This window comes from Pteropus alecto, unplaced genomic scaffold (genome assembly GCF_000325575.1).
Source record: "Pteropus alecto unplaced genomic scaffold, ASM32557v1 scaffold35, whole genome shotgun sequence".
Taxonomy (NCBI): Eukaryota; Metazoa; Chordata; class Mammalia; order Chiroptera; family Pteropodidae; genus Pteropus; species Pteropus alecto.
Genome location: NW_006437828.1, coordinates 13643637 through 13652052, shown reverse-complemented (window position 1 = coordinate 13652052; position 8416 = coordinate 13643637). Strand labels below are relative to the sequence as shown.

At 55.4% G+C, this 8416-nt stretch overlaps 1 protein-coding gene across 1 annotated transcript in view; it reads left to right on the top strand.

The window, feature by feature from the left end:
• The first annotated feature begins 19 nt into the window (after positions 1 to 19).
• The window catches only part of ARHGEF10 (Rho guanine nucleotide exchange factor 10), a 69145-nt gene continuing 60748 nt past the window's right edge, over positions 20 to 8416 (top strand). Inside the window, exon 1 of the mRNA XM_015591802.2 lies at positions 20 to 1388. The gene's annotated coding sequence lies outside the window, so the exon portion shown is untranslated. The remainder of the gene's footprint in view (positions 1389 to 8416) is intronic.

Sequence of the window (8416 nt, the reverse complement as noted above, 5' to 3'; positions counted from 1 at the left end):
GAGTGAGGGTCCAGGCCGGGTGAGCGCGGGTCCCGGGCAGCACCCCAACTTAAGCAGGGTGCCCCCTTTCCCCAGGCACAGACGTTGCAGGTAATAGGGTCCACGGGCAGCTTCTCACTTCAGCGAGCTGTCCCCGGCCTCCGAGCACAGGCAGTGCAGGTGACGGGGGCGCGAGCAGCCCCCCAACTTTGGCGCGTGCCCCCGTTCCCCCTGGCACAGACAGGGCAGGTATTCGGTCAGGCCCTGGGAGCAGCCCCCATCTTCAGCGGGGTGCCCTTGTCCCCTGGGGATAAGGGTGATGGGGCCGAAACTGCGAGGACAGGTAGGAATGTGCAGGAGGGACCCCGGGTAGGGGGCGGCTGGCTGGGGTAAAACCGACCCGCCGTAGCCCCACGAGGAGCAGTCGAGTTGTTTGTGTGGGGCGCAGGGGTTCAGAGTTTCCTATAGAGGCAGAAGTCTTGGCTGGCTATAGGAGGAAGACAGCTACGGCTAAAAACCTGGGTGCGTTTTCCTCTGCGGGGTCTACCTGCTGCGGAAGCTGAAGTAGGGGTGCGGTGCGGCCGCTGGTCAGCAGGGGCCCAGCTTCAACCCCTCTGGAGACACTTCTTCCTCTGTGGGACCCTGAGTGTTGAGCTCAGAGTTCTGAGTAAATGTCTTTGCTTTTAATGGGGTGTGAATGTCCTGGGAAGCAGAAGACATATTTGGTGCAGGGCAGTAACCACTTCAGTTACTAACTTTTGCTACAGATAAGAATTCTCTTCACTCAGAGTGCAACGGGCTTTTATTGTTTTCTCTGGCTGAGCTGCTGAGTCAAGTCGCCGCCAGTAGTTTGGATTTTGTGCAGGAGTTAACTTCCTTCCAGGTGGAACACTGCAAGACATAACATTTTCACTGTCCTTTTATTGCTTAAAAATACATTTTGAACATCTCTTACAGGAAATAACTTACTGTTTGTGTAGTTTAAAAATATTTGTCCCTTGAGCTCAAACAGCAGTTATTGGCCCCAGGATGTGACTTAATGGCCAGCATCTGCAGTTAGGTTGCAGGATTCACAGACACGGATGTCCCTGATTCCTTGCCAGTAAGAAGTCATTGTTCTCAGGTGCTATGTCATAATTGATTGATGTTTCCAAGGGAGTTATAGACAATTAGGGAAGAGGTAAAATTCAAAGTTACTCAAAATAGCTTTTCTCCTTTTCAAAGCTGAGCTCTTAAGTTGACTTTCTAGTTTTACCAATTTCATCATCATTGATATTTTCGTGTGTATATTTTCTCCACAGCGTTTTCGTGGCGAAGTAAACTCTGGGAATTCTGGTCAGAAGCCTCTGGCGGCTGGCGGCTTGGCCAGGAGCCCTGGGCTGTGTTCTGGAACTGTCCCCTGACCCCAGGTGAGTCAGGGCCGACCACAGAACTTGAGTTTGCCCAGGAAATTGCTGGAAGGCAACGGTTTGAAATGCTTTTTGAACTAAAATGTGCTGTGTGAGTTAGAGCGAGATGAACATGCCCCGACTTCGGCTGCTCTACTCTGCGAGCGGCTGTTTTGTCAAAAGCGTCACCGTAAAGCGTTAGGACCCCCCCCTCATTGCACAAGGCAATGGAAAATTCTGATCGAGATCTCCAGGGCTGGCGAATGTCTAATTCGCGCGCCGTTTGTGGTTTGCACAGGTTGAAAGGTGAGCGGAGTGGAGCAGGACGGGGTCGTAGGTGTAAGACACTCGTGAGGCGGGAGTGCAGCTCGGTTCAGCCTTCTGGAAGCGTGATTTTGGGGAGACGAGGGGGGAATTCTGGGTCTAGGGAAACCTGACAAGGCCAGCGTGCATTCTGCAGGGGCGTGGGGAAGGGCCAGCTCTAGCGGGTGGCTGTGCATCCCGTGTGACAGGTGACGGCCGTGAGTGGGCCCTGCCTGAGAACAGGTAAGGCACAGGTGCAGAGCTGGCAAAGGACCCCTCCCCCACCCCGGGCCCCACCGTCACACCCCTCATCGCCTGTCCTTCCCAGCCCCGGTTCAGCCTTTCCGAAGTCACCGCGCTTAGACATTTGTTTTCACTTCTCGATCTGCTTTTGTATGTGAGTTTTCAAAATTTTGATGAAAACGACCAGTCACCAGCATTCCTGTTCTCCCTTCCGTCATTGACGTAATGCCTACCGGCCAGCAGAAAGGCTGCTCGTGGGTCGCTGATGTTTTACATTGTTATTAAGCGACGTTTAAAAAGACTTTTAAAAGGTATTCGATTTTTTTAAGCTTTTGTCTTCCATCCACCACTTTGTGATACTAGAAGATATTTACTAGAGTCGTTCACTAATTCTACTGGAAGTAAAATGTAGTATCAAAGCTGCGACACCATGTGATGGCCGTCGTCACGGGGAGAAGTGGGGAGGCTGCACTTTAAATTGTCCCCAAGCTCGTGGTGCCTTGTGCTAAGCCAGCTTCCCGCAAGGGGGCTGGTTTACCCGGTGACAAATTCTAGGCTCCGAAATCTGGGCTCAGGGAGTCACTTGGGGCTCTCGAAGTGGGGAATTCGTGAAGAAAGCAAAAGCAGCGCCTGCGTACACGGACGGCTGCGGGAGAGGGTCAGGGCCCCGCAGGGCGCAGGCGCAGGCGGCGCTGAGGCACGCTGTCCGTGGGGAACCAGACCCTCACGCTTGGACGTCGTCGTCATCGCGATGAGGGCATTCGAATGCCGAAGTCAGACACGCACCCGGGCGTGTGCCTCTGTGTGCGCGTCGGCGTCGGCGTCGGCGTGGGCAGTTACGGGCTGACGTGCACGCAGGGCGCCGTGAGCACTTTCCGTTTTAGTCTATTATTCACCTTATTTCTCTGCTGGGGAAATAGAGTGGCGACTTCAGCCTGGCTTCTGATTTTAAGGACCACGAGAAAAGCGAACTGGAATGGGAGCATTTAGGCTGACGCAGCACCCCTGCCGATCTGAGCGACGGTTCCAAGCCGGGGTGCGAGGGCTGGGTCTTTGGAGGGACATAGGCAGGTTCCAGCACGACCAGCCCCTTGGACGTCGCTGCTGGGGCCAGGCTCTGTCCTACTTCAGCCTGGGGGCAGAGCGGCCTGAAGGCTTGGGCTGTGCGGAACAGCCAGGTCAGGATCCCTTTGGGGGCCAGTGGCACCCAACCCAGGGATCCCGGAGTGGACGATGGCCGCGTTCCCAGGCCAGCAGCTTCGCCCCTAAGCGCCGAGCTCCAGCGGAAAGAATTCAGTGTGTTTGGCGTGTCTTTTCACTTGCGGTGCGGGCAGGTCTGGGCCTGGCCGGCTGGTCGGCTCAGGCAGCTGGGGCGTCGAGGCCAGGCTCCCGCGGGCGGTGGCTCCGTGTGGGGAGGCTGCGTGCTGCGTCCCTCGAGCTCTGGGGCTGGCCAGCCCGCCTGCTGCAGAAGTGACGAAGGTGGTTCCTGCAGTGACTCCAGTGCTGACTCGACAGGGCGGTGGGAGGCGCCTGCTGGGGCCCTGGTTCGGGTCCCACTCGGCTGTGTCACCTGTGTGGGTTCTGGGCTCAGCCAGCAGGAGCACTTTCCTCCGAGCCGCCTGGGGAGCAGTGACTCTCAGCGTCCGTCCCCGTGGCGCAGGGGTGCATGGACGCCGTCTCCTGGCGCGGAGGGCGGGGGCTATGGCCCCCTCCAGGGCCCCGTCTGTGCTGCGACTTCACGGCTCCCGTGCGCACCTTTCCCCAGCTCCGGGCCAGGCCGTCGTTTCAGGCTTCAGCTTCTCCCCCGAGGAAACGGGTTTAATGTCACTTCGTTCTCGTCTGTTTTTAAAATCAAGTTTTCACTTATAGAAAAGTAACCTAGGAACAACCTGTTCACAAATGGGACATGTCCATGTGGTCACATGGCACGGCTCTGACGTGTCCGGGATGACTTGCTACTTAAACAGGTGTTCAGGGAGCGTCCAACAGGTGCCCAGTACCAAGCAAGCAGCGGCCTGGGGCTGGGCAGCGGCCCTTGCAGGCCAAGTGCTGTCCGGCATCGGGGGAGATGATAACCCAGAAGGGCAGAGCGAAGAGGAGACAGGGCTGGTGGCCAGGGCCGCCGGCCAGGGAGGGCCCACAGAGGAGGTCATGTTGGAGTGAAGGCGGACGGAGCGACAGGCATGGCAAGGGCGTCTGGGCAGACGGAACGGCGCACGCCGAGGCCCGGTGTGTAGGCCTGTCCGGGGCAGTGAGCAGGCCCGTGGTGGAGCCCTGTGCGTGTCGTGGACTGTGGGACGTGACCTCGGGGAGGCAGCAGACTGGCAGGAGCCATCGCACGGCCGTGAGCAGGTCCGATCCCGTTTCAGCGGGCCATCCTGGTCACAGGTTATGGGGCGGGGCGCGGGGGCAGAGGCAGGGAGGCCAGCACGAGGCGTTACTGTGGCTCGGCTTAGCGCGGGAGGCGGTGTGGACCGGGCAGGTGGCCAGGCGGGAGCAAGGCAGCTAGTCACGAGATTCTGGACGGATTCTGGAGGAGGAGCTAACGGGACCTGCCGGCTGGGACTGAGAGAAAGGGGCAGAGGGGGACTCGCTCCTGCTTTGTCCTGGGCAGGCGGGAGCAGGTGCGCGGTTCCTGCGTGGGCACTGGCGGCCTTTCCCGCTGGAGCTGGCGACGGGGTTGTGTCTGGCGGGGAGTTTGAGACCCACCGTCGTCCCCACGCTGCCCGCCGCACCCTAGGACGTGTTTCTCTCGTACCTGGGAGTTCGCACCATTCGGCCCCCGCACGTGCCCCGCCCCGCCCGTGGCGTCCAGCAGCGTGTTTTCCGTGGGCCGTTTGTTTTTTCTGATTCCACGTGTAAGTGACATCACATGCCATTTGTCTTCTCCCGTCTGACTTATTTCACTCAGCATAACGCCCTCCGGGTCTGTCCACGTTGTCGCCCGTGGTCGTGGCCGCGTGGTGGCCCGTTGTCCACGTGCACCACCTCGTCCCACGGACGCTCACGTTGTTTCTGTGTCTCGGTGCCGGTCACCGGCACGGCTGCGCACGCAGGGGCGTGTGTGTCTTCTCGAGGGAGCGCCCTCGTTTCTTTCGGACACACACCGGAGGAGGGGCTGCCGGGCCGTGTGGCGGTCTGTTGTCAGTTTTTGGAGGAACTGTTTTCCATTCTGGCAGCGCCAACTTAAGTTTCCACATCCTCACCAAAATTTGTTATTTTTCGTCTTTTTTCTGACGCCATTCTGACAGGTGCGAGGCGACATCTCATCGTGGTTTCGATTCGCGTTTCTCTGATGATTAGCCATGTCGAGCATCTTTCCGTGTGTCTGTTGGCCGTCGTACGTCTCTGAAAAACCTCAGTTCAGATCCTCTGCCCATCTTTAAACTGGATCGTTTTGTCGTCGTCGAGGCGCATCAGTTCTTCGTGTATTTTGGACATGAGCGCCTCGTCGGGTCTGATTCGCAGGAACTTCCCCCCATCCAGCGGGCTGCCTTCTCGTTTGCTGATGGTTTCCTTCGCTGTGCAGAAGCTTTTTGGTTTGATGTGGTCTCATGATTCATTTTTGCTTTTGTTGCCTTTGCTTTTGGTGTCAGATCCGAAAAATCATCACCAAGACCGATGCCACGGAGCTTACGGCCTGTGTTTTCTCTCGGAGTTCTGTGGGGTCAGGCCTCACGTTTGAGTCTTTTGGCCCATTCCGAGTCGATTTCCACGGATGCCGTTCGGGAGTGGTGCAGCTTCATCCTCTGCGTGTAGGTGTCTCGTTTTCCCAGCACCACTTACTAAAGAGACTGTCTTCACCCCACTGTATATTCCTGCCTCCTTTGTCAGAGATTAATGGGCCGATGTGTGTGGGTTTATTTCTGGGCTCTCGGTTCTGTTCCCTTGGCCTGCGTGTCTGTTTTTTTGGGGGCGCCATGCTGTTCCGGTTGCTTTAGCCTTGTATGGTTTGATACCGGGCAGCGCGATGCCTCCAACTTTGTTCTTCCTCGAGATTGGCTAGTCAGGGTCTTCTGTGGTTCCATATACATTTCAGGATTGTTTGATCTATTTCTGTGAAAAGTGCCATTGGAATTTTGATAGGGATTGCCCTGAATCTGTAGATTGCCTTGGAACATAGACATTTTAACAATACTAACCGTTCCAGTCCACGAGCATGAGATCCCTTTCTATTTATTTGTGTCTTTCTCATCAATGTCTTATAGTTTTCAGTACACAGATCTTTCACCTTGGGTAAATTTATTCCTAGATTTTTTCTTTTCGTCGCCATTGTAAATGGGATTGTTTACTTAATTTATCTTTCTAACAGTTCATTATTAGTGTATAGAAATGCAACAGATTTTCATATATTGGTTTCGTTTCGTGGAACTTTGCTGAATTCATCGATCGGTTCTAGCAGTTTTGGGTGGAACTTTCAGGGTTCCCCAGACATAGACTCATGTCGTCGGCATGAATGGCATGAATGGCAGGTCGCGTCTTCCTTTCCAGCTCGGATGCCTTCCGTTCCTCCCCCTCGTCTCACTGCTGGGGCCGGGGCTTCCAACACCATGCGGAGTGAAAGCGCCGACCGCGGGCACCCTTCTGTTCCTGACCTTGAGGAAAACGCTTTTAGCTTTTCCCCTGAGCATGATGTTAGCCGTGGGTTTGTCACATGTGGCCTTAGCACGTCGAGTTATGTTCCCTCAACTCCCACTCGGTTGTGTTTTTATCATGAATGGGTGTTGAATTTTTCTCAGGTGCTTTTTCTTCATGTTTTGAAATGATCCTATCCCATGGTTTTTATCCTTTATCTTGTTAACATTGATCGATTCACGGCTGTTGAACCGACCTTGGACCCCTACGATAAACCCCCCTGATCATGACGTGTGATCCTTAGATCTTTTAATGTATTGTTGAGTTTGGTTTGCCAGCATCCTGCTGAGGGCTTCTGCATCTGTGTTCCACAGGGACTGGCCTGTGATTTGCTTTTTTTGTGCTGTTTCTGTCTGGTTTTGGTTTCAGGGTGGTGCTGGCTTCCTCACGTGGGTTTGGAAGTGCTCCTTCCTCTACGTTTTAATGAGCTTGAGATCCGTGGGTGTTCATTCTTCTCGAAGCGTTTGGTGGGCGTCACCAGTGACGACGTCTGGTCCTGCACTTCTCCTCGTTGGGACGTTTTGATTGCCGATCAGTCTTCCGCCCGATAATGGGTCTGTTCAGATTTCCTAGGTCTTCGCGACTCCGTGTCGGGAGGCTGTGTGTTTCTAGGAGGTTACGCACGTGTTTCTCCCGGTCATGGCGTATCATTGTCCAGGTGGTCGCTGGAACCCACCGTATTCTGGGGTCCAGCTGTAACGGCCCCTCTCTCGTTTCTCATTTTGAGTTCCCTCTCTCCTTCTTCGGTGAGTCTAGCTAAAGGTTTGTCATTTTTGTTTCTCTTTTCAAAATCCAGCTCGTAGGCTCATCGGTGTTTTCTACTATCTTTTGAGTCTCTTTTTATTTGTGTCCGTCCTGCCCTTTGCTGTTGCTTCCCTTCTGCTCATTTCGGGCTTTGTTTATTTCTCTAGTTCCCTGAGCTGTGAAGTGAGGTGGTTTGTTTGAGAGGTTTCTTGGTTCGGCATTTATCGCTGCGAACTTCCCTCCTGGGGCTGCTTCTGCTGTACCCCTCGAGTTTCGGTATTTTGTGTTTTCATTTGTCTCAGGTATTTTTTATTTCTCTTGATTTGTTCATTGGCCCTTTGGTTTTTCAGTGGCATGCTGTGCAATCCCCACATAGTTCTGATATTTCCTGTTTTCTCCCTGTGTTTGGTTTCTGGTTTGATACCTTTGTGGTTGGAAAAGGCGCTTGGTTTTTCGGTCTCCTTAGATTTATTGAGACTTATTTTGTGGCCCGTGGCGCTCCCCGTGGGGAAGGTTGCGTGTGCCCTTGAGAAGGACGCGTATTGTTGTTTTGGGGCAGGATGCTTTGTACGTGTCTGTCAAGTCCACGGTCTAACGTGTTGTCTGAGGCTGGTGTTGCCTTATGGACTTCCTGTCTGCTCCGCCTTCCCTCACGGGCCTGCGGGAGAAAATGCTCGGTCCCTTTGGCTGCGGGCGTGGCGGTCTCTAGGGGCAGATGAGGACCAGGAGGTGAAGGGCGTGTTCGGAAGGATGTGGCCTGCGGGGGTTTTGCTGCGGGCACCGTGAGACCCGGGGGCTGAGAGGGCGGCTCTGTGTCACAGGAGCGGACAGACTTAGCGGCCGAGTGCCATGGTGCAGGCTGAGCCCTGCGCACAGGCGTCCGGATTTGTGTTTTATTATGACGGTGTGAGCACACGCGGCAGGCGTGGCCTCTTCTGCTTCTCACGAAGGTGCCACGTGGGCTCGAGGCCCCGGGTCAGAAACTCGGTGCGTGTGAACGGGCATCCCCGGCAGGAGGGCCACGGTGAGCTTCGGTGGCCCCAGGGACCCGTCCTGCCGAGTGCCGGGGTGAGAGGGGCCGGGGGTGCCCTGTGGAGCTGGCGGAGTCTGGGTGGGGGTGGGGG